Below are 23,206 nucleotides of genomic sequence, written 5' to 3' on the forward strand. Positions count from 1 at the left end.
CAATAATGATGGTATTTGTTAGATGCTTACTATGTGCCAAACACTGTTCTAAACACTGGGGGAGATACAAGGTAAGTAGGTTGTCCCACGTGGGGCTCACAATCTTAATCCCCATTTTCCAGATGAGGTAAATGGGGCACAGAGAAGCTAAGTGACTTGCCCAAAGTTAGCCAGCTGACAAGTTGCGGAGCTGGGATTAGAACCCACGACCTCTGACTCCCAAACCCGTGCTTTTCATTCATTCATTCAATTGTATTTATTGAGCGCTTACTGACTCAACTCACGACCTCTGACTCCCAAACCCGTGCTTTTCATTCATTCATTAATTCAATCGTATTTATTGAGCACTTACTGTGTGCAGAGCACTGTACTAAGCGCTTGGGAAGTTCAATCAATCAATCAATCAATTGTATTTATTGAGCGCTTATTGTGTGCAGAGCACTGTACTAAGCGCTTGGGAAATGCAAGTTGGCAACATATAGAGACAGTCCCTACCCAGCAGTGGGCTCACAGTCTAGAAGGGGGAGACAGACAACAAAAAACATATTAACAAAATAAAATAAATAGAATAGTAAATATGTACAAGTAAAATAAATAGAATAATAAATCTGTACAAACATATATACAGGTGCTGTGGGGAGGGGAAGGAGGCCGGGGGGGATGGGGAGAGGGAGAGGAAGGAGGGGAGCCACATTAATTTCACTTATGCAGTGTTCATTTCTTGCATGCACAAAATCCTCGTTTTCTGCATGTTCCCAGTGCTCTTTTGCCAAATGGGCCCTCCACAATGGCTGTCCCTGCCCTGCCTTTCCACCCCCAGCCCTGGCAGGAGTTTAATTCTCCCCCTACCTTCCCAGGAAGGAGCAGTGAGGAGGGTGAGGTCCCACAGCCCAGAGGAGAGGAAGGACCAGGGTGGGCATGGGGCTTGGATTCCACCGTCACCCCCACACTGACCTCTATGTTGGGGGTCATTCCCCGGGCTGACTAATAATTATTATTATTAGTAATAATAGTAGTAATAATAATAATATTGGTATTTGTTAAGCGCTTACTGTGTGCCAATCCCTGTTCTAAGTGCTGGGGTAATAATAATAGTAATAATGTTGGTATTTGTTAAGCACTTACTATGTGCCAAGCACTGTTCTAAGCACTGGGGTGGATACAGGGTAATCAAGGTTGTCCTATGGGGGGCTCAAAGTCTTAATCCCCATTTTACAGATGAGGGAACTGAGACACAGAGAAGTGAAGTGACTTGCCCAAAGTCACACAGCTGACAATTGGCAGAGTGGGGATTTGAGCCCATGACCTCTGACTCCCAAGCCCAGGCTCTTGACACTGAGCCTGCTTCTCAAGATACAAGCTAATCAGGTTCATTCATTCAGTTGTATTTATTGAGTGCTTACTGTGTGCAGAGCACTGTACCAAGCGCTTGGGAAGTACAATTCAGCCATAGAGACAATCCCTGCCCATGCATTCATTCATTCAATCGTATTTATTGAGCATGTACTATGTGCAGAGCACTGTACAAAGCGCTTGGGAAGTACAAGTTGGCAACACATAGAGATGGTCCCTACCCAACAATGGGCTCACAGTCTAGAAGGGGGAGACAGAAAACAAAACAAGTAGACAGGAGTCAATACCATCAGAATAAATAGAACTAGGGCTAGATACACATCATTAATAATTTAGAGTAATAAATATGTACAAATATGCACAAGTTCTGTGGGGCAGGGAAGGGGATGGGGAGGGGGAGGAGGAGCAGAGGAAACGGAGGACTCAGTCAGGGAAGGCCTCCTGGAGGAGGTGAGCTCTCAGTAGAGGTTTGAAGGGGATGGAGGGGCAGGATGGGAGGGCTAGTGGTTGCTAGGCAGCGATGGGTGGGGCTTGTGGGCTTGTGTGGGCTTAGTGGCAAGATCCTGGGCTTGAGAGTCAGAGATCATGGGTTCTAATCCCGGCTCCGCCACTTGTCTGCTGTGTGACTTTGGCCAAGTCACTTCAATTCTCTGGGCCTCTGTTTCCTCATCTGCAAAATGGGGATGAAGACTGTGAGCCCCATGTGGGACAACCTGATGACCTTGTATTCCCCCACCCTCAGCACTTAGAACAGTGCTTGGCACATAGTAGGCCCTTAACAAATATCATCATCATCATTTCATTTCTCTGGGCCTCATCTGCAAAATGGGGATGGAGACTGTGAGCCCCATGTGGGACAGGGCCTGGTCCAGCTGCATTTGCTTGTGTCCACCCTGGCGCTCTGTACATTGCCTGGCACATAGTAAGCGCTTAACAAGTACCATTATTATTATTATTATTGTTGTTGTTGTTGTTATTGTTGTTGTTATTATTATTATTGTCATTATTGATGTTCTTATTACTAGCTGGGAAGACTCGGCCAAGCCTGGGGAGGGGCTCTCCTGCCTGGGAGGTGGGCATGGAGGTGGGGCTGACCATTGGTGGTTTTTCATGGTCGCCGTGATGTTTTCTGTCCCTGACCTCTTCCCTGTCTGCTCCTTTCCCAGGTGGCCACCCCCTGCAGTCCTCCTTCCCACCATGAGCTGCAGGTGAGTCTCACCTGGAGGAGGGGGCTGAGGGGATGGGGAGGGGAGATGGAGCCGGGGTGAAGATGGGGGCAGGGGGAAGAACTGAGGGAGATGGGGTGGGGAGGCTGAGCTGGAGGAGATAATAATAATAATAATAATAATAATAATAATAATAATAAATGGCATCAGTATTATTATTACTAATAATAATGGCATTCATTAAGCGCTTCCTATGTGCGAAGCACTGTTCTAAGTGCTGGGGGGGATACAAGGTGATCAGGTTGTCCTATGTGGGGCTCACAGTCTTAATATCATCATCAATTGTATTTATTGAGTGCTTACTATTTGCAGAGCACTGTACTAAGCGCTTGGGAAGTACAAATTGGCAACATATAGAGACAGTCCCTACCCAACAGTGGGCTCACAGTCTAAAAGGGGGAGACAGAGAACAAAACCAAACATACTAACAAAATAAAATAAATAGAATAGATATGTACAAATAAAATAAATAGAGTAAAAAATATGTACAAACATATATACATATATACAGGTGCTGTGGGGAAGGGAAGGAGGTAAGATGGGGGGATGGAGAGGGGGACGAGGGGGAGAGGAAGGAAGGGGCTCAGTCTGGGAAGGCCTCCTGGAGGAGGTGAGCTCTCAGCAGGGCCTTGAAGGGAGGAAGAGAGCTAGCTTGGCGGATGGGCAGAGGGAGGGCATTCCAGGCCCGGGGGATGACGTGGGCCGGGGGTCGATGGCGGGACAGGCGAGAGCGAGGTACGGTGAGGAGATCAGCGGTGGAGGAGCGGAGGGTGCGGGCTGGGCTGTAGAAGAAGAGAAGGGAGGTGAGGTAGGAGGGGGCGAGGGGATAGACAGCCTTGAAGCCCAGGGTGAGGAGTTTCTGCCTGATGCGCAGATTGATTGGTAACCACTGGAGATTTTTGAGGATTTTACAGATGAAGGAATTGAGGCTCAGAGAAGTGGTGACTTGCCCAAAGTCACAGAGCTGACAAGTGGCAGAGGTGGGATTAGAACCCATGATCTCTGACTCACAAGCCCAGGCTCTTTCCACGGAGCCATGCTGCCTCTCGTGGGGCTCATGGAGATGGGGCAGGGGGGCTGAGTTGGGGGAGTGGGGAGTGGAGGTGGGGGAGATGGGGCTGGGGGCAGAGCTGGGAGAGATAATAATAATAATAATAATAATAATAATAACAATTATGGTATTTGTTAAGAGCTTACTATTGTGCCAAACACCATTCTAAGCACTGGGGTAGATACAAGGTAAGCAGGTTGTCCCACATGGGACTCACAGTCTTAATCCCCTTTTGACAGATGAGGGAACTGAGGCACAGAGAAGTAAAGTGGCTTGCCCAGGGTCACACAGCAGACAAGTGGCAGAGCTGGGATTAGAGCCCACAACCTCTGGCTCCCAAGCCCGGGCTCTTGCCACTAAGAAAAAAAAAAAAAAAAAAAAAAAAAAAAAAAAAAAAAAATAATAATAATGGTATTTGTTAACACTGTTCTAAGCACTGGGGTAGATACAACATAAGCAGGTTGTCCCACATGGGGCTCATGATCTTAATCCTCATTTTGCAGATGAGGGAACTGAAGCCTAGAGAAGTGAAGTGGCTTGCCCAAGGTCACACAGCAAAGTGGCGGAGTCGGGATTAGAACCCATGACGTTCTGCCTCGTAAACCCATGCTCTATCCACTATCCCATGCTGTCTCTCTGGGATGGTGGGATAAAGAAGCAGCGTGGCTTAGTGGAAAGAGCACGGGCTTTGGGGTTAGAGGTCATGGGTTCAAATCCTGGCTCTGCCAACTGTCAGCTGTGTGACTTTGGGCAAGTCACTTAACTTCTCTGGGCCTCAGTTACCTCATCTGTAAAATGGGGATTAAAACTGCCCCCTGTGGGACAACCTGATCACCTTGTAACCTCCCCAGTGCTTAGAGCAGTGCTTTGCACATAGTAAGCGCAGCGTGGCTCAATGGAAAGAGCACGGGCTTTGGAGTCAGAGGTCATGGGTTCGATTCCCAACTCCACCACATATCTGCTGTGTGACCTTGGGCAAGTCACTTAACTTCTCTGAGCCTCAGTTACCTCATCTGTAAAATGGGGATTAAGACTGTGAGCCCCTCGTGGGACACCTTAATCACCTTGTATCCCCCCCAGCGCTTAGAACAGTGCTCTGCACATAGTAAGCGCTTAACAAATGCCATCATTATTATTATTATTATTAACAAATACCATCATTATTATGGTGATGGAGTTTGCTCCCGACCCCACCCACCTCCATCTTGCTGAGCTACCAGTCTTCTTTTCGGGGAGATGCTGGCCGGCTCAGGCAGAAGACGAGGCCGCTCCATCCTGGAACTCGGGCGCTTAGTTTTTCCAGGGCCCGGAAGCCCAAAGGGGGGAGCTGGCCATGGTGGCCAGCAGAGAGGGCAGTGGTCAGAGAGTAGGGCAGTGACCGGTGGGGAGGGTGGCAGTTGGAGAGGAGAGCAGAGGCCCGTGGGGAGGATATTCTTTCATTCAATCGTATTTATTATAATAATTACAATAATGATGATGGTCTTTGTTCAGCGCTTACTATGTGCCAAGCACTGTTCTAAGTGCAGGGGTAGACACAGGGTAATAATAATAATAATGGCATTTATTAAGCACTTACTACGTGCAAAGCACCGTTCTAAGCACTGGGGAGGTTACAAGGTGATCAGGTTGTTCCACAGGGGGCTCACAGTCTTCATCCCCATTTCCCAGATGAGGCCCAGAGAAGTGAAATGACTTACCCAAAGTCACACAGCTGACAATTGGCAGAACCGGGATTTAAACCCATGACCTCTGACTCCAAAGCCCGGGCTCTTTCCACTGAACCACGCTGCTTCTCTATCAGGGTAATCAGGTTGTCCCACATGGGGAGCCAATGGGGAGAGAGATGGCCAGTGGAGGGGGGGGGGTGGCTGAAGAGGAGAGCGGTGGCCAGGGAAGAGGCCATTTCCTGTTGTGGATGACAGCGTTTGGTAGGATGGCAGAGTCCGGAGGGGAGGCAAGTTGTCGATGGGACGGGGTTCGGAGGGAGAGCATCTGGCAGAGGGGCAGCATCTTAGTACAAGCAGCTTGGCATAGTGGCAAGAACCCGGGCTTGGAAGTGAGAGGACGTGGGTTTTAATCCCGCCTCTGCCACTTGTCTGCTGTGTGACCTTGGGCAAGCCGCTTCACTTCTCCCTGCCTCAGTTACCTCCTGAATAAAATGGGGATGATAATAATGATAGTAATAATGTTGATATTTGTTAAGCGCTTACTATTTGCCAAGCACTGTTCTAAGCCCTGGGGTAGATACAAGGTAATCAGGTTGTCCCATGTGGGGCTCACAGTCTTCATCCACATTTTACAGAGGAGTTAACTAAGGCATAGAGAAGTTAAGTGACTTGCCCAAGGTCACACAGCTGACAAGTGGTGGAGCCGGGATTAGAACCCATGACTTCTGACTCCCAAGCCCGGGCTCTTGCCACTAAGCCACGCTGCTTATCTGCTGGGATGAAGACTGTGAGCCCCACGTGGGACAACCTGATCACCTTGTATCTACCCCATTCATTCATTCAATTGTATTTATTGAGCGCTTACTGTGTGCAGAGCACTGTACTAAGCGCTTGGGAAGTACAAGCCGGCAACATATAGAGACAATGCCTCCCCAACAAATGGGCTCAGAACGGTTCTTGGCACATAGTACGCACTAAACAAATACCATAGTCATTATTATTATTATCTGGTCTGGTGGAGGGTCAGCGTTCTGCTGGATTGGACTCTTCCAAGTGCCTAGTACAGTGCTCTGCATATAGTAAGTGCTCAATAACTACCACCGATTGATCGATCTGGTGGTGGGGCAGCATCCAGCGAGGGGTCAACGTCCGGCGGTGGGAGAGAGGCAACAGCTGGCGGGGAGGGCGGCCCCGTTGGGTCCCTTGGGCTGGGAGCGGGGAGGAGGCGGACCAGCGGGCAGCGGGCCTGAGAACAGCTGGAGAGACACGTTCTCAGGGCCGTAAATGGAATTCCTCAGGCCTCCCGGGGGCCGGCGGAGGGGGGACCGCCGCTCAGAGAGGGACACCCCAGAACCCCGTCCCGAAGGGGCAGGGGTCACGGGGAGCCTGGGACTCCCCACCCGCCCTTCCTTCTCATCAATCAATCGTATTTATTGAGCGCTTACTGTGTGCAGAGCACTGTCATCCAGAGCATTCTCATCCAGCTCCCAGCCTCCACCGGGATGCCCCCCAAACCAGGCCAGAGGGCCTCTCTCCTCATCTGACAGGCCCCACGGCGCCAGAGCCCCTGTGGGTTGTCATAACAACAACAACAATAATAATAATATTTGTTAAGTATTTACTCTGTGCCAAACAGTGGGCTAGAGCCATCCAATCTGCTACCCCATTAATCCAATCACTCATCCTCTCCCGCCTGGATGCCTGCATCAGCCTCCTCGCTGACCTCCCAGCCTCCTGCCTCTCCCCACTCCAATTCGTACTTCACTCTGATGTCTGGATCAGTTTTCGATAAAAACGTTCAGGGCCTGTCACACTGCTCCTCGAAAACATACAGCGGTTGCCCATCCCTGTCTGCATAAAAAAAAAACATCACCATTGGTTTTAAAAGCCATCCACCCCCTTGCCCGCTCCTCCCTCACCTCCCTTCTGTCCTTCTCCCTCCCAGACCGCACCCTCCACTCCTCTGCCACCGCTCACCTCCTCACCGGGCCTCGTTCTCGCCTGTCCCCCCATTGACCCCCAGCCCATGTCCTTCCCCTGGCCTGGAATGCCCTCCTTCCTCACATCCACCAAACTAGCCCTCTTCCTCCCTTCAAAGTCCTACTGAGAGCTCACCTCCTCCAGGTGGCCTTCCCTGACTAAGCCCACCTTTCCTCTTCTCCCACTACCTTCTGCATTGCCCTGACTTGCTCACTTGGTTCTTCTCCACATCCAGCCCCACACCACTCATATCCAGATTTGTCATTTATTCATTTATGTTAATGTCTGTCTCCCCCTCTCCAGACTATAAGCTACTTATGGGCAGGGAGTGTGTCTGTTTATTGTTGTATTGTCCTCTCCCAAGTGCTTAGTCCAGTGCTCTGTGCACAGTAAGTGCTCAAGAAATATGATTGAATAAATGAATGGATACAAGGACATCATCCCTCGCCTCCTCCCCATCCCCCTGCCCTACCTCTTTCGCCTCCCCACAGCACAAATTTATCACTCTATTTTACTTGTACATATTTACAATTCTATTTATTTTGTTAATGATATGCATTTAGCTTTAATTCTGTTTGCTCTGATGACACGTGTCTACATGTTTTGTTTTGTTCTCTGTCTCCCCCTTCTAGACTGTGAGCCCGTTGTTGGGTAGGGACCGTCTCTATGTGCTGCCAACTTGTACTTCCCAAGTGCTTAGTACAGTGCTCTGCACACAGTAAGCACTCAGTAAATATGATTGAATGAATGAATGAATCCTTCCAGGCTGTACGAGGTAGGAATCTTAGCCCCATTTTGGTGATGAACAGACTCAAGCCCAGAGAGGTGAAGTGACTTGGGTGAGGTCACAGGGCAGGCCAGTGGCAGGGCCCAGGTTAGAACCCAGGCTTCCTGACTCCTGAACCCTTGGTCTTTCCAGTAGGCCACACTATCAGCCTCATTCATTCAATCATATTTAGTGAGCATTTACTTTGGGCAGAGCACTGTACTAAGTGCTTGGAAAGTACAATTCAGCACAAATAGAGACTATTCCTACCCAACAACGGGCTTACTGTAATGGATAGAGCACGGGCCTGGGAATTAGATGGTCATGGGTTCTGCCACATGTCTGCTGTGTGACCTTGGGTGAGTCACTTCAGTTCTCTGGGCCTCAGTTCTCTCATCTGGAAAATGGGGATTGGGACTGTGAGCCCCACGTGGGACAGGGATGTGTCCAACCTGATTTGCTTGATCCACCCCAGTGCTTAGTATGCCCCTACCCACATACACTGTCCATACCCCCACTCTGCAGCGCCAATTTTGACCCTCTTCACCTCTGCCAGTTCGTTTCTGTGTCTGCTTATTGTTGGATTGTCCTCCCCAAAGGGCTTAATACAGTGCTCTGCACCCAGTAACCGCTCAATAAATTCGATTGAATGAATGAATTGAATGAATTTCCACTTTTATCTGGCTGCTGGTCATCCTGTCTTCCAAGGCAGTGACTGGCTCTGATTTGTATTATTATTATTATTATTGTTATTATTACAATAACAGGAGGGAGAAGAGGAAACTGGGGCTTAGTCAGGGAAGCCCTCTTGGAGGAGATGGGCCTTCGATAAGGCTTTGCAGGAGGGGGAGAGTCTTTGTCTGGAAGCAGTGTGGCTTAGTGGAAAGAGCCCGGGCTTGGGAGTCAGAGGTCGTGGGTTCTAATCCCAGCTCCACCACTTTGGGCAAGTCATTTCACTTCTCTGTGCCTCAGTGACCTCTTCTGTAAAATGGGGAGTAAGACTGTGAGCCCCACATGGGACAACCTGATGACCTTGTATCTCCTCCTGTGCTTGGAACAGTGCTTGGCACATAGTAAGCGCTTAACAAATACCATCATTATTTGAGGAGGGAGGGCCTTCCAGGCCAGAGGCAGGACATGGGCCATGTGTTGGTAGCTAAGATAGGCAACATCAAGACCCAGTGAGAAGGCTCACATTAGAGGAGCAAAGTGTGCGGGCTGGGTTGTAGAAGGATAATGACCATTCATTCATTCATTCATTAATGCAATCGTATTTATTGAACGCTCACTGTGTACAGAGCACTGGACTAAGTGTGTGGGAGGGAATAATACAACAACAAACAGACACATTCCCTGCCCCCAACGAGTCTGGGGGCCCCGAGGGGAGACAGATGATCATGGCTCAGTGGAAAGAGCACGCGGGCTTTCCCCTCTCTGCCCCTGCTCTCTCTCCCTCCCTCCAGGCTCACATCTCCTCCTGCCCTCAGGACATCTCCATCTGGATGTCTGCCCGCCACCTAAAACTCAACATGTCCAAGACTGAACTCCTTGTCTTCCCTCCCAAACCCTGCCCTCTCCCTGACTTTCCCATCACTGTTGACGGCACTACCACCCTTCCCATCTCACAAGCCCACAACCTTGGTGTCATTCTCGACTCCGGTCTCTCGTTCACCCCTCACATCCAAGCCGTCACCAAACCCTGCCAGACTCACATCCGCAACATTGCCAAGATCCACCCTTTCCTCTCCATCCAAACCACTACCCCGCTCGTTCAAGCTCTCATCCTATCCCGTCTGGATTACTGTATCAGCCTCCTCTCCGATCTCCCAACCTCCTGTCTCTCCCCACTTCAATCCATACTTCACGCCGCTGCCTGGATCGTCTTTGTCCAGAAACACTCTGGGCATGTTACTCCCCTCCTCAAAAATCACCAGTGGCTACCAGTCAACCTACACATCAGGCAGAAACTCCTCACCCTCAGCTTCAAGGCTGTCCATCACCTCGCCCCCTCCTACCTCACCTCCCTTCTCTCCTTCTACAGTCCAGCCCGCACCCTCCGCTCCTCTGCCGCTCATCTCCTCACCGTGCCTTGCTCTCACCTGTCCCGCCGTTAACCCCTGGCCCACATCATCCCCCTCCCTCCTCCCCACATCCACCAAGCTAGCTCTCTTCCACCCTTCAAGGCCCTACTGAGAGCTCACCTCCTCCAGGAGGCCTTCCCAGACTGAGCGCCCAGCCTTACCTCCTTCCCTTCCCCACAGCACCTGTATATATGTATATATGTTCGTATGTATTTATTACTCTATTTATTTTACTTGTACATAGTTATTCTACTTATTTTATTTTGTTAATGTTTGTTTTGTTCTTTGTCTCCCCCTTCTAGACTGTGAGCCCACTATTGGGTAGGGACTGTCTCTATATGTTGCCATCTTGTACTTCCCAAGCTCTTAGTACAGTGCTCCGCACACAGTAAGCACTCAATAAATACGATTGAATGAATGAATGAATGTCAGAGGTCATGGGTTCTAATCCCAGCTCTGCCAATTGTCAGCTGTGTGACTTTGGGCAAGTCACTTCACTTCTGTGGGCCTCAGTTACCTCATCTGTAAAATGGGGATGAAGACTGTGAGCCCCCTGTGGGGCAACCTGATAACCTTGTAACCTCCCCAGTGCTTAGAACAGTGCTTTTCACACAGTAAGTGCTTAATAAATTCCATAATTATTATTATTATTAAATAGAAAGGGAGAAAGAAAGAGTGATGGAGAGAGAGAGAAAGAGAAAAGGAAAGAGGAGAGAGACAGAGATGGAGACTTACTCTAGACTGTCATCTCCTTGTGGACAGGGAATGTGTCTGTTTATTGTTGTATTGTCCTCTCCCAAGCACTTGGTACAGTGCTGTGCACACAGTAACCACTCATTCATTCAATCGTATTTATTGAGCGCTTACTATGTGCAGAGTACTGTACTAAGTGCTTGGGAGAGGACAGTACCACAGTAAACAGATACATTCCCTCAACACAAAGAGCTTACAGTCTACAGAGTCGGTAGACACGTTCCTTGCCCACAAGGAGCTTACAGTCTAGAGGCAGAGACAGATTTTACAATAAATTACATGTATATGCATAAATTCATTCATTCAGTTATATTTATTGAACACTTACTGTGGACAAAGCACTGGCATAAGCACTTGGGAGAGGACTGCTCAACAACAAACAGATACATTCCCTACCCACAATGAACTTACAGTCTACAGAGTCAGTAGACTTGTGCTTTGCCCACAAGGAGCTTACAGTCTAGAGGGAGAGACAGATTTTACAACAAATTCTGTATATTCATTCAATTGTATTTATTGAGTGCTTACTATGTGCAGAGAACTGTACTAAGCGCTTGGGAAGTTCAAGTCGGCAACTTATAGAGACGGTCCCTACCCAACAACGGGCTTACAGTCTAGAAGGGGGAGACATAAGTTCATTCATTCAATCATATTTATTGAGCGCTTATTGTGTGCAGAGCACTGTACTAAGCGCTTAGCCACTTCTAGACTGTGAGCCCATTGTTGGGTAGGGACTGTCTCTATATGTTGCCGATTTGTACTTCCCAAGGGCTTAGTCCAGTGCTCTGCACACAGTAAGTGCTCAATAAATACGATTGAATGAACGAGAGGCCCCACAGCACTTATATATATATATATATATATATATATATGTATATTAGAGAAGCAGCGTGGCTCAGTGGAAAAGAGCACGGCCTTTGGAGTCAGAGGTCATGTGTTCAAATTCCGACTCTGCCAATTGTCAGCTGTGTGACTTTGGGCAAGTCACTTAACTTCTCTGGGCCTCAGTTACCTCATCTGTAAAATGGGGATTAAGACTGTGAGCTCCCCATGGGACAACTTGATCACCTTGTAACCTCCCTAGTGCTTAGAACAGTGCTTTGCACATAGGAAGCACTTAATAAATGCCATTGTTATTATTTATTATTATCTGTAATTTATTTATTTTAATTGATATCTGTTTATTTGCATTGATGTCTTTGTCCCCCCACCCCAACCCCCCTAAGCTGTGAGCTTGCTGTGGACAGGAAATGTGTCTGCTTATTGCTTTAATGTCCTTCCCAAGTGCTTAGTACAGTGCTCTGCACACAGTAAGCACTCAGTAAATATGAGTGCATGAATGGATGGATGGATGGATGAATGAATTAATAATAATAATGATAATAATATCGGTATTTGTTAAGTGCTTACTATGTGCCAAGCACTGTTCGAAGCACTGGGGGAGATACAAGGTAATCGGGTTGTCCCACGTGAGGCTCCCAGACTTAATCCCCATTTTACAGATGAGGCAACTGAAGCACAGAGAAGTCAAGTGACTTCCCCAAGGTCACACAGTTGATAAGTGGCGGAGCCGAGATTAGAATGAATGAGTGAATGAATGAATGAATGAATGAATGAATGAATGAATGAATGAGTGAGAGTGCGCGCATGCGCGCGAGCGCCCAGGCTGTGGTCACGTGCTCGGCAGCGACCCCTGGCGGCGGCGGCGGCGGCGACAACCAGGGCGAAAGGAGACCGCAGCAGCGGCGCCCGCGGCGATTGGCCGGGGGGCGGGGACGGAGGGCGGGGTCTTGGGCGGGGACTGAATCCGATTGGAGGAGACGGCCAGCCCGCAGGGGGCCACGCCCCCCTCGGGCAACGCCCCCAGGCAGGCCCCCCGCTCCTCAGCGCCCCCGCGCGGCCGGACGGAGACACAACGTGGACTGCGCTATGACCCCGCCCTCCACCCCTCTACTAACTCCTTGTCCTCCGCCCCCACTGCTCCCCATAAAAATAATAATAATATTCATTCATTCAATCCTATTTATTGAGCGCTTACTGTGTGCAGAGCACTGGACTAAGCACTTGGAAAGTACAAATCGGCAGCAGATAATGATGGCATTACTATGTGCAAAGCACTGTTCTAAGCGCTGGGGAGGTTACAAGGTGATCAGGTTGTCCCACAGGGGGCTCACAATCTTAATCCCCATTTTCCAGATGAGGTAAGTAAGGTACAGAGAAGTTAAGTGACTTCTCCAAGGTCACACAGTTGACAACTGGAGGAGCTGGGATTTGAACCCATGACCTCTGACTCCAAAGCCCGTGCTCTTTCCACTGAGCCACATTGCTTCTCCAAAACCGTCTCTAAGATAGAGATGGTCCCTATCCAACAACGGGCTCATAGTCTAGAAGAATAATGATGGTATTTGTTAAGTGCTTACTATATGCCGAGCACTGTTCTAATAATAATAATAATAATTGTTGTATTTGTTAAGCACTTACTATGTGCTGAGCACTGTTCTAAGCGCTGGGGTAGATACAGGGTAATCAGTTTGTCCCACATGGGGCTCACAGTCTTAATCCCTATTTTACAGATGAGGTCACTGAAGCCCAGAGAAGTGAAGTCATTTGCCCAAAGTCACATAGCAGATAAACGATGGAGACGGGATTAGGACTCACATCCTTTGACTCCCAAGCCTGGTCCTTGCCACTAAGCCATGCTGCTTCTAAGCTCTGGGGTAGTTACAAGGTAATCATGTTGTCCCACGTGGGGCTCACAGTCTTCATCCCCATTTCACAGATGAGGTCACTGAGGCCCAGAGAAGTGAAGTGACTTGCCCAAGGTCACACAGCAGACAAGCGGCGGAGCTGGGATTAGAACCCACATCCTCTGACTCCCAAACCCAGGCCCTTGCCACTAAGCCATGCTTCTTCCCACCCATGCCCTGACCATTGCTCCTCTCTTCACCCCCAGTGCTCCCCCACTACCAGTGCTCCCCCTGCCCTGGCCATTGCTCCTCCCTCTGCCCCCAGTGCTCCTTCTTCTGCCGCTCTTCCTGCCCTGACCGTTGCAACTCCCTCCAACCTAGTGCTCCCCCTGCTCTAACCATTGCTCCTCCCTCGGCCCCCAGTGCTCCCCACCCCTAATGCTAGAGAAGCAGCGTGGCTCAGTGGAAAGAGCCCGGGCTTTGGAGTCAGAGGTCATGGGTTCAAATCCCGGCTCCGCCAATTGTCAGCTGTGTGACTTTGGGCAAGTCACTTAACTTCTCTGGGCCTCAGTTACCTCATCCGTAAAATGGGGATTAAGACTGTGAGCCCCCAGTGGGACAACCTGATCACCTTGGAACTTCCCCAGTGCTTAGAACAGTGCTTTGCACATAGTAAGCGCTTAATAAATGTCATTATAATGCTGCCCCTGCTCTAACCATTGCTCCTCCCTCGGCCCCCAGTGCTCCCCACCCCTAATGCTAGAGAAGCAGCGTGGCTCAGTGGAAAGAGCCCGGGCTTTGGAGTCAGAGGTCATGGGTTCAAATCCCGGCTCCGCCAATTGTCAGCTGTGTGACTTTGGGCAAGTCACTTAACTTCTCTGGGCCTCAGTTACCTCATCTGTAAAATGGGAATTAAGACTGTGAGCCCCCAGTGGGACAACCTGATCACCTTGGAACTTCCCCAGTGCTTAGAACAGTGCTTTGCACATAGTAAGTGCTTAATAAATGTCATTATAATGCTTCCCCTGCCCTGACCATTGCTCCTCCCTCCGCCCCCAGCGCTCCCTCTCCTGCCTCACTTCCAGCTCTAATCCTTGCTCCTCCCTCCTCCCCCCAGTGTTCCCCTTTCTGCCGCCTTGGCCTGACCATTGCTCCTCCTTCCACCCACAGTGCTCCCCCCGCTTTGACCATTGCTCAGCACATGTTTGCCCTCCTCCTCCACTGCTCCTGCCCCTCCCCACCACCCTCTCCCCCCACCCCACCCCCTACCTGGGCACCTCTCCAGTCTCGTGATAGAAGAAGAATGTGCCTGTGCCAGGGCCTCGTTCCAAGGGCGGGTACCTCCGGAGAGGGAGAAAACCAGAGAAATTGGGCAACCGGGTGGTGATGCCCAGAGAGGAGCAAGAAGGGAGACACACACACACACAAACAGAGACAAAAGCCAGGAAGGGAGAGATCCGGGCAGCGTTTAGAGGTCAGTGACCTGTGTAGAACCTGGAGGCCAACTGTTTTGTGTCGTTGTGTGGGTACGTGGGTGTGTTTGTGCATGTGTGTGTGCGTGGTTGTGCGTTTGTGCATGTTTGTGTTGGGAGGGTTTTAGAGAGAAGCACAAACGCCCCGGCTGATGAGCCCGTTGTTGGGTAGGGATTGTCGCTATCCGTTGCCGAATTGTGCTTTCCAAGCACTTAGTCCAGTGCTCTGCACACAGTAAGCGCTCGGTAAATACGATTGAATGAACTGAATGAATGAATGGGCGGTGGAGCTGGTGAAATAATAATAATAATGATGGTATTTATTAAGTGCTTACTATGTGCGGAGCACTGTACTGAGCGCTGGAACGGATCCAAGCACATCGGGTTGGATCCAGTCCCTGTCCTCTGTGGGCCTCACGGTCTTAAACCCCATTTTCCAGATGAAGAAACTGAGGCCCAGAGAAGTGAATAATAATAATGATGGCATTTATTAAGTGCTTACTATGTGCAAAGCACTGTTCTAAGTGCTGGGGAGGTTACAAGGTGATCAGGTTGTCCCACGGGGGGCTCACAGTCTTCACCCCCATTTTACAGATGAGGTCACTGAGGCACAGAGAAGTTAAGTGACTTGCCCGAAGTCACACAACTGACAATTGGCGGAGCTGGGATTTGAACCCATGACCTCTGACTCCAAAGCCCGGGCTCCTTCCACTGAGCCATGCTGTTTCTCATAAGTGAAGTGACTTGGCCCAGGTCACTCGGAAGAGCCGGGTTGGAAGCTGGCCTGGCTGTTGGCCCTGGGGGAGGGCGGTGGGGAGCGTTGATGGGGGAAGTGGGGAAGCAGTGGAAAGAGCACAGGCTTTGGAGTCAGAGGTCAGGGGTTCAAATCCCGGCTCCGCCAATTGTCAGTTGTGTGACTTTGGGCGAGTCACTTAACTTCTCTGTGCCTCAGTGACCTCATCTGTAAAATGGGGATGAAGACTGTGAGCACCCCCAGGGGACAACCTGATCACCTTGTAACCTCCCCAGCGCTTAGAACAGTGCTTTGCACATAGTAAGCGCTTAATGCCATTATTATTATTATTAAGTTGCGGGGGCAGTGGGGGAGGTGTTGGGGGGCAGGAGGAAGAGGGGGTGAGGAAGAGGGGGTGGGCAGGGGGAGAACTGCCACAGGAAGAGAGATTGTCTCTGTTGTGGTGCCCAGTTTCACGGTGCCTAGGTTTGACATTGTCTCTGGGGGAGACACAGAGTGGTAGTGGGAAGGTTTGGGGGGCCCTGGGGGCCAGACATCTGGGGGCGGGGACACCTGCAGCGAGCCGGAGGCTGGGTAGAGCCGGTCCAGCTACATCCTGAGGCCCAAACTGGACTGTCTGCTCCCAAATGCTCGGTACAGTGCTCTGCCCACACTGGAATATGAGCTCCTCAAGGGCAGGGATCGTGTCTACCAACTCTAGTGTCCTCTCCCAAATGCTCAGCACAGTGTTTGGCGCACAGTAGCCTGTCAGCTCCTGAGGACGGGGGTCATGTCTACTAACTACTAACAGAGAAGCAGTGTGACCTAGGGGGTAGAGCCCGGGCCTGGGAGTTAGAAGGACCTGGGTTCTAGTCCCGGCTCTGCCACTTCATCATCAATCGTATTTATTGAGCGCTTACTGTGTGCAGAGCACTGTACTAAGCGCTTGGGAAGTACAAGTTGGCAACATATAGGGACAGTCCCTACCCAATAGTGGGCTCACAGTCTGCTAGGTGACCTTGGGCAAGTCACTTCACTTTTCTGGGCCTCAGTTCCCCCATCTGTAAATTGGGGATGAAGACTGTGAGCCCCACGGGGGACAGGGATGGTGTCCAACCTGATTTGCACCCCGGTGCTTAGTACAGTGCCTGGCACGTAGTAAGCACTTAATAAATACCATCATCATTATTATTATTATTAGGGCCCAGAGGGCAGGGCTGGGGACAGGGACTGTGCCCAACCCGACTGGCTTGGATCCAGCACTTAGAACAGTGCTTGGCACATAGTAAGTGCTTAACAAATACCATTATTATTGTTATTATTATTATTATCCATCCTGGTGCTTAGTAACGATAAAGATGATAATGATGATTGTTGTATTTGTTAAGCATTTACTATGTTCCAGGCACTGTACTGAACACTGGGGCAGATCCAAGCAAATTGGATTGGACACAGTCCCTGTCCCACTTGGGGCTCACAGTCTCAATCCCCATTTTCCAGATGAGGGAACTGAGGCCCAGAGTAATAATAATAATAATAATGATGGTATTTGTTAAGCACTTACTATTTGCAAAGCACTGTTCTAAGCGCTGGGGAGGTTACAAGGTGAACAGGTTGTCCCACGGGGGGCTCACAGTTTTAATCCCCATTTTCCAGTTGAGGGAACTGAGGCCCAGAGTAGTGAAGTGACTTGCCCAAAGTCACCCAGCAGACCAGTGGCGGAGCCGGGATCAGAACCCATGACCTTCTGACTCCGAGGCACTGGGCTTTAGCCACTGCACAATCTTGCTTCTCTACTGTGCCATGCTGCTTCTCTACTTCTACTTCTCTGCTTCTCTAGTACTGTGCCTGGCACACAGTCAGCGTTAACAAATACCACAATTATTATTATTACTATAATCATTATTATTATCATTATTAGAGTAGACTGTGATGTCCTTTTCTTGTCCCCGTTCCAGTCTGTGGCCCCTCGGCTCTTGTCACTTCAGTCCCCCGGGGGGTTACATGGGGGTTACATGTGTATTTGTGTGTGTGTGTGTGTGTGTGCTGTTTTCTGGGTGTTGGTATTGACACTTGTCTATTTGATTTGTTTTGTTGTCTGTCTCCCCGTTCCAGACTGTGAGCCTGTTGTTGGGTAGGGACCGTCTCTATATGTTGCCGATCTGTACTCTCCCAAGCGTTTAGTACAGTGCCCCGTGCATAGTAAGCGCTCAATAAATACGATTGAATGAAATGAATGAATGCTGACGTGCTCTCCCTCCTGCCTCTCCGCAGCCTCTCAGCACGGGAAGCCCGGCCGACAATGTAGACCCGGTAAGGGGGTTTCTGGGGCAGAGGGGGCGAGGGGGGTGAGGAAGACCTCGGGGTGGGGGGGTGCTGGGACACGGAAGGCCTGGCCTAGGGGACGCAGCACCAGCCTGGGAGTCAGAAGGTCATGGGCTCTAATCCCGGCTCTGCCACTTCTCTGCTGTGTGGCCTTGGGCAAGTCGCTTCACTTCTCTGGGCCTCAGTGACCTCATCTGGAAAATGGGGATGGAGATTGTGAGCCCCACGTGGTACAGGGGCTGTGTCCGACCCGATTGACTTGTATCCACCCCAGCGCTTAGTACAGTGCTAGTAAGTGCTAAATAAATACTATTATTATGATGATGATGGCACCCTACCACCCACTGTACCCTCACCCAGGACAGAGTCAGAGAGAGCTAGGGATGCAGAGACAGACACACACAAGAGACAGAGAGATGCGCAGGAACACAGAGCAGATGGACAGAGACACGGACTCACACATACAAACACATAATAATAATAATGATGGTAGTTGTTAAGCGCTTACTATGTGCCAAGCACTGTTTAAGTGCTGAGGTAGATACAAGGTAATCAGGTTGCCCCGTGTGGGGCTCACAGTCTCAATCCCCATTTTACAGATGAGGCAACTAAGGTCCAGAGAAGTTTAATGGCTTGCCCAAGGTCACAAAGCAGACAAAGGGCAGAGCCGGAACCCACATCCTCTATGACTCCCAAGCCCGGGCTCTTTCACATGATAGGCAGAGACATGGAGACACCGACACACACATTGTCATCATCAAATAATAGTAATAATTAATAACTGTGGTATTCGTGAAGTGCTTACTATGTGCCAGGCACTGTACTAAGCGCTGGGACGGATCCAAGCAAATCGTGTTTTATTTATTTATTTATTTATTTATTTATTTATTTATTTATTTATTTATTTTATTTTGTTAGTATGTTTGGTTTTGTTCTCTGTCTCCCCCTTTTACATTGTGAGCCCACTGTTGGGTAGGGACTGTCTCTGTATGTTGCCAACTTGTACTTCCCAAGCGCTTAGTACAGTGCTCTGCACACAGTAAGCGCTCAATAAATACGATTGATGATGATGTTGGACACAATCCCTGTCCCACATGGGGCTTACAGTCTCCATCCTCATTTTACAGATGAGGGAACTGAGGCCCAGAGAAGTAAAATGACTGGCCCAAGATCACACGGCGACTTCATGGACTTTACCATAGACTTTTCTTGGGAAAGATTCCAAAGCGGTTTACCATTCCCTTCTTCCGCACAGTAAAAAAATTTGAGTCTCTGTCATTGTCTTTGATCAGTTTTGATCACTTGATCATGATAAGCATGTTGCCAATTTGTATTTCCCAAGTGCTTAGTACAGTGCTCTGCACACAGTAAGCGCTCAATAAATATGATTGAATGAATGAATGAATAAGCAGCATGGTGTATTGACAAGACCCCGGGCCTGGGAGTCAGAAGGTCATGGGTTCTAATCCCACCTCCACCACTTGTCTGCTGTGTGACCTTGGGCAAGTCACTTCACTTCTCTGGGCCTCAGTTTCCTCATCTGTAAAATGGGGATGAAGACTGTGAGCCCCATGTGGGACAGGGACTATATCTGACCTGATTTGCCTGTATCTACCCCAGCGCTTAGAACAGTGCTTGACACATAGTAAGTGCTTAACAAGTACCACAGTAATTATTATTGTTCACCTCTGATTCTTTCCCATGCCGCTGTTGCCCAGTTCAGGTGAACAGACTTTGATATTTCAGCTTAGACCTTTCTGTTTCGATGATGATGATGATGATGATGATGGTGGTGGTATTTGTTATGCTTGGCTTACTATGTGCCAAGCACTGTTCTAAGCGCTGGGTTGGATACATGGTAATCAGGTTGTTCATTCATTCATTCATTCAATCGTATTTATTGAGTGCTTACTGTGTGCAGAGCACTGTATTAAGCGCTTGGGAAGTACAAGTTGGCAATATATAGAGACGGTCCCTACCCAACAGCGGGCTCCAGTCTAGAAGGGGGAGACAGAGAACAAAACAAAACATATAACAACAAACATATAACAAACATATAACATATAACATATTTTGTTTATATATTAACAAAATAAAATAAATAGAATAAATATGTACAAATAAAATAAATAGTGTAATAAATACCTACAAACATATATACATATATACAGGTGCTGTGGGGAGGGGAAGGAGGGGGGATGGAGAGGGGGAGGAGGAGGTTGTCCCATGTGGGGCTCACAGTCTTAATCCCCATTTTACAGATGAGGTAACTGAGGCCCAGAGAAGTGAAGTGGCTTTCCTAAGGTCATAGAACAGACAAGTGGTGGAGCCAGGATTAGAACCCATGACCTCTGACTCCCGAGCCCAGGCTCTTGCCACTAAGCCATGCTGCTTCTCCTGGGTGACCCTGATGAGAGAAGATCTCTTGGTGGCAGAGTTCCTAGCTTCATTGGCATATGTCAACTCTCCTGCCATGATAAGGCATTGATTCATAGGAGAGCCCGCCTACACACACACACAAAAAAAAAAAAAAAAAGAAAAAACACACAACAGAGACAGGACATGGAAATGCTGACATAAATACATGTCTGACAGAGACATGGAGACACACACACGCACGACAGATTGACAAACGTGGAGACACTGGCACACAGAGGCCAAGGGACACACAAAAACACACCACGGACGTGGAGACATCACACACACGAGAGACACAGAGACCCGCAGAAACCCATGACTGACAGAGATATGGAGATACTGACGCACATACCCAAACTCATGACGGATGGAGATATGGAGATACCGACATAAAGAGAGAGAGTCACGCAGAAACATGTGACAGACAGAGACATGGAGATGTTACACACAAAAGACAGAGAGATATGCAGAGACATTCATTCATTTATTCACTCAGTCATATTTATTGAGCACTTACTGTGTGTAGAGCACTGTACTAAATGCTTGAGAGATACAATTCGGCAACAGATAGAGACAATTCCTACTCAACAACGGGCTCACAGTCTAGACGGGGGGAGACAGACATCAAAACAAGTAAACAGGCATCTATAGCATCAATATAAATAAATAGAATCATAGCTGTATACACATCATTAATAAAATAAATTGAATCATCATCAATCATATTGAGCGCTTATTGTGTGCAGAGCACTGTACTAAGCACTTGGGAAGTACAAATTGGCAACATATAGAGACAGTCCCTACCCAACAGTGGGCTCACAGTCTAAAAGTCTGAATAATAAATATGTACAAATATACACAAGTGCTGTAGGGTGGGAAAGGGCATAGAGCAGACGTATGGAGAAGGGGCGATGGGGAGGGGAGGAGGAGCAGAGGAAAAGGGAGGCTCAGTCTGGGAAGGCCTCCTGGAGGAGGTGATCTTTCAGTAAGGCTTTGAAAAGGGGAAGAGAGCTAGTTTGGTGGCTGTGAGGAGGGAGGGCATTCCAGGCCAAAGGCAGGATGTGGGCCAGGGGTCGACAATGGGACAGGCGAGAATGAGGCCCAGTGAGGAGGTTAGCAGTGGCAGAGGAGCGGAGGGTGCAGGCTGGGCTGGAGAAGGACAGAAGGGAGGTGAGGGAGGAGAGGGTGAAGGGATGGACAGCTTGAAGTCAGACATGACAGAGTCATGGAGACACTGACACCCAGAGACAGAGTCCCACAGAAGCATATGCCAGAGACGTGGAGACATTAACACACCCAAGAGACAGAGAGGCATACAGAACCACGACAGAGACGTGGAGACAATGACACACAGAGACAGAGTCCCACAGAAACATAGGCCAGACAGAGACATGGAGACAGCAACGTACCCAAGAGACAGAGGGAAACGCAGAAACACCTGACAGAAAGGCAGAAATATGGAGACACTGACACACACCTCCCCCTGCCCCCCATAGAGAAACAAATAATAATAATAATGAATAATGATGGTATCTGTTAAGCGCTTACTATGTGCCAAGCGTGTTCTCAGCACTGGGGTAGATATAAGGTAATCAGATTGTCCCACGTGGTACTCACAGTCTTAATCCCCATTTGAAAGATGAGGGAACTGAGGTACAGAGTAGTGAAATGACTTGCCCAGTGTCACACAGCTGACAAGTGGAGAAGTTGGGATTAGAATCCACTACCTCTGACTCCCAAGCCCGGGCTCTTTCCGCTAAGCCACGACAGAAACATGGAGAAAGATAATTGTGTTGGATCCAGTCCCTGTCCCACATGGGGCCCGCGGCCTTAATCCCCATTTTACCATTCATTTATTCATTCATTCATTCAATCCTATTTATTGAGCTCTTACTGTGTGCAGAGCACTGGACTAAGTGCTTGGGAAGTACAAGTCGGCAGCATATAGAGACGGTCCCTACCCAACAACAGGCTCGCAGTCTAGAAGGGGGACACAGACAACAAAACAAAACATGTAGACAGGTGTCAAAATCATCAGAACAAACAGAATTAAGGCTACAGCACATTCCCTACCAGATGAGGGAACTGAGGCCCAGAGAAGTGAAATGACTTACCCAAGGTCACACAGCAGACAATAATAATTATGATAATGATGGTACTTGTTAAGCACTTAATAAGTGCCAAGCACTGTTCTAAGCACTGGGGTAAAATAATAATAATAATAATAATAGCATTTGTTTAGCGCTTACTATGTGCAAAGCACTGTTCTAAGCGCTGGGGGGATGCAAAGTGATCAGGCTGTCCCGTGTGGAGCTCACAGTCATCATCCCCATTTTACAGATGAGGTAACTGAGGCTCCAAGAAGTTAAGTGACTTGCCCAAGGTCACACAGCAGATATGTGGCAGAGCAGGATTCAAACCCATGACCTCTGACTCTAAAGCCTGTGCTCTTTCCACTGAGCCATGCTAAATACAAGTTAATCAGCTTGGACACAGTCCCTGTCCCCCATGGGGTTCACAGTCTTAATCCCCATTTTAAAGGTGAGGTAACTGAGGCCCAGAGAAGTGAAGTGACTTGCCTAAGGTCACACAGTAGATGTGTGGCAGAGCCGGGATTAGAACCCATGACTTCTGACTCCCAAGCCTGGGCTCTACCCACTAGGCATGCTGCCCATTTGGGACAGGGTCTGTGTC

General features: G+C 49.0%; 1 protein-coding gene across 2 annotated transcripts in view; it reads left to right on the forward strand.

The window, feature by feature from the left end:
• Nucleotides 1-23,206, forward strand: part of TNS1 (tensin 1) — a 225,574-nt gene that overhangs the window by 40,110 nt on the left and 162,258 nt on the right. For both annotated transcript variants that reach the window (XM_038760090.1, XM_038760131.1), the window contains exons 2-3: nt 2,520-2,561; nt 18,044-18,082. The gene's annotated coding sequence lies outside the window, so the exon portion shown is untranslated. The remainder of the gene's footprint in view (nt 1-2,519; nt 2,562-18,043; nt 18,083-23,206) is intronic.

This window comes from Tachyglossus aculeatus, chromosome 1 (assembly GCF_015852505.1).
Source record: "Tachyglossus aculeatus isolate mTacAcu1 chromosome 1, mTacAcu1.pri, whole genome shotgun sequence".
NCBI lineage: Eukaryota > Metazoa > Chordata > Mammalia > Monotremata > Tachyglossidae > Tachyglossus > Tachyglossus aculeatus.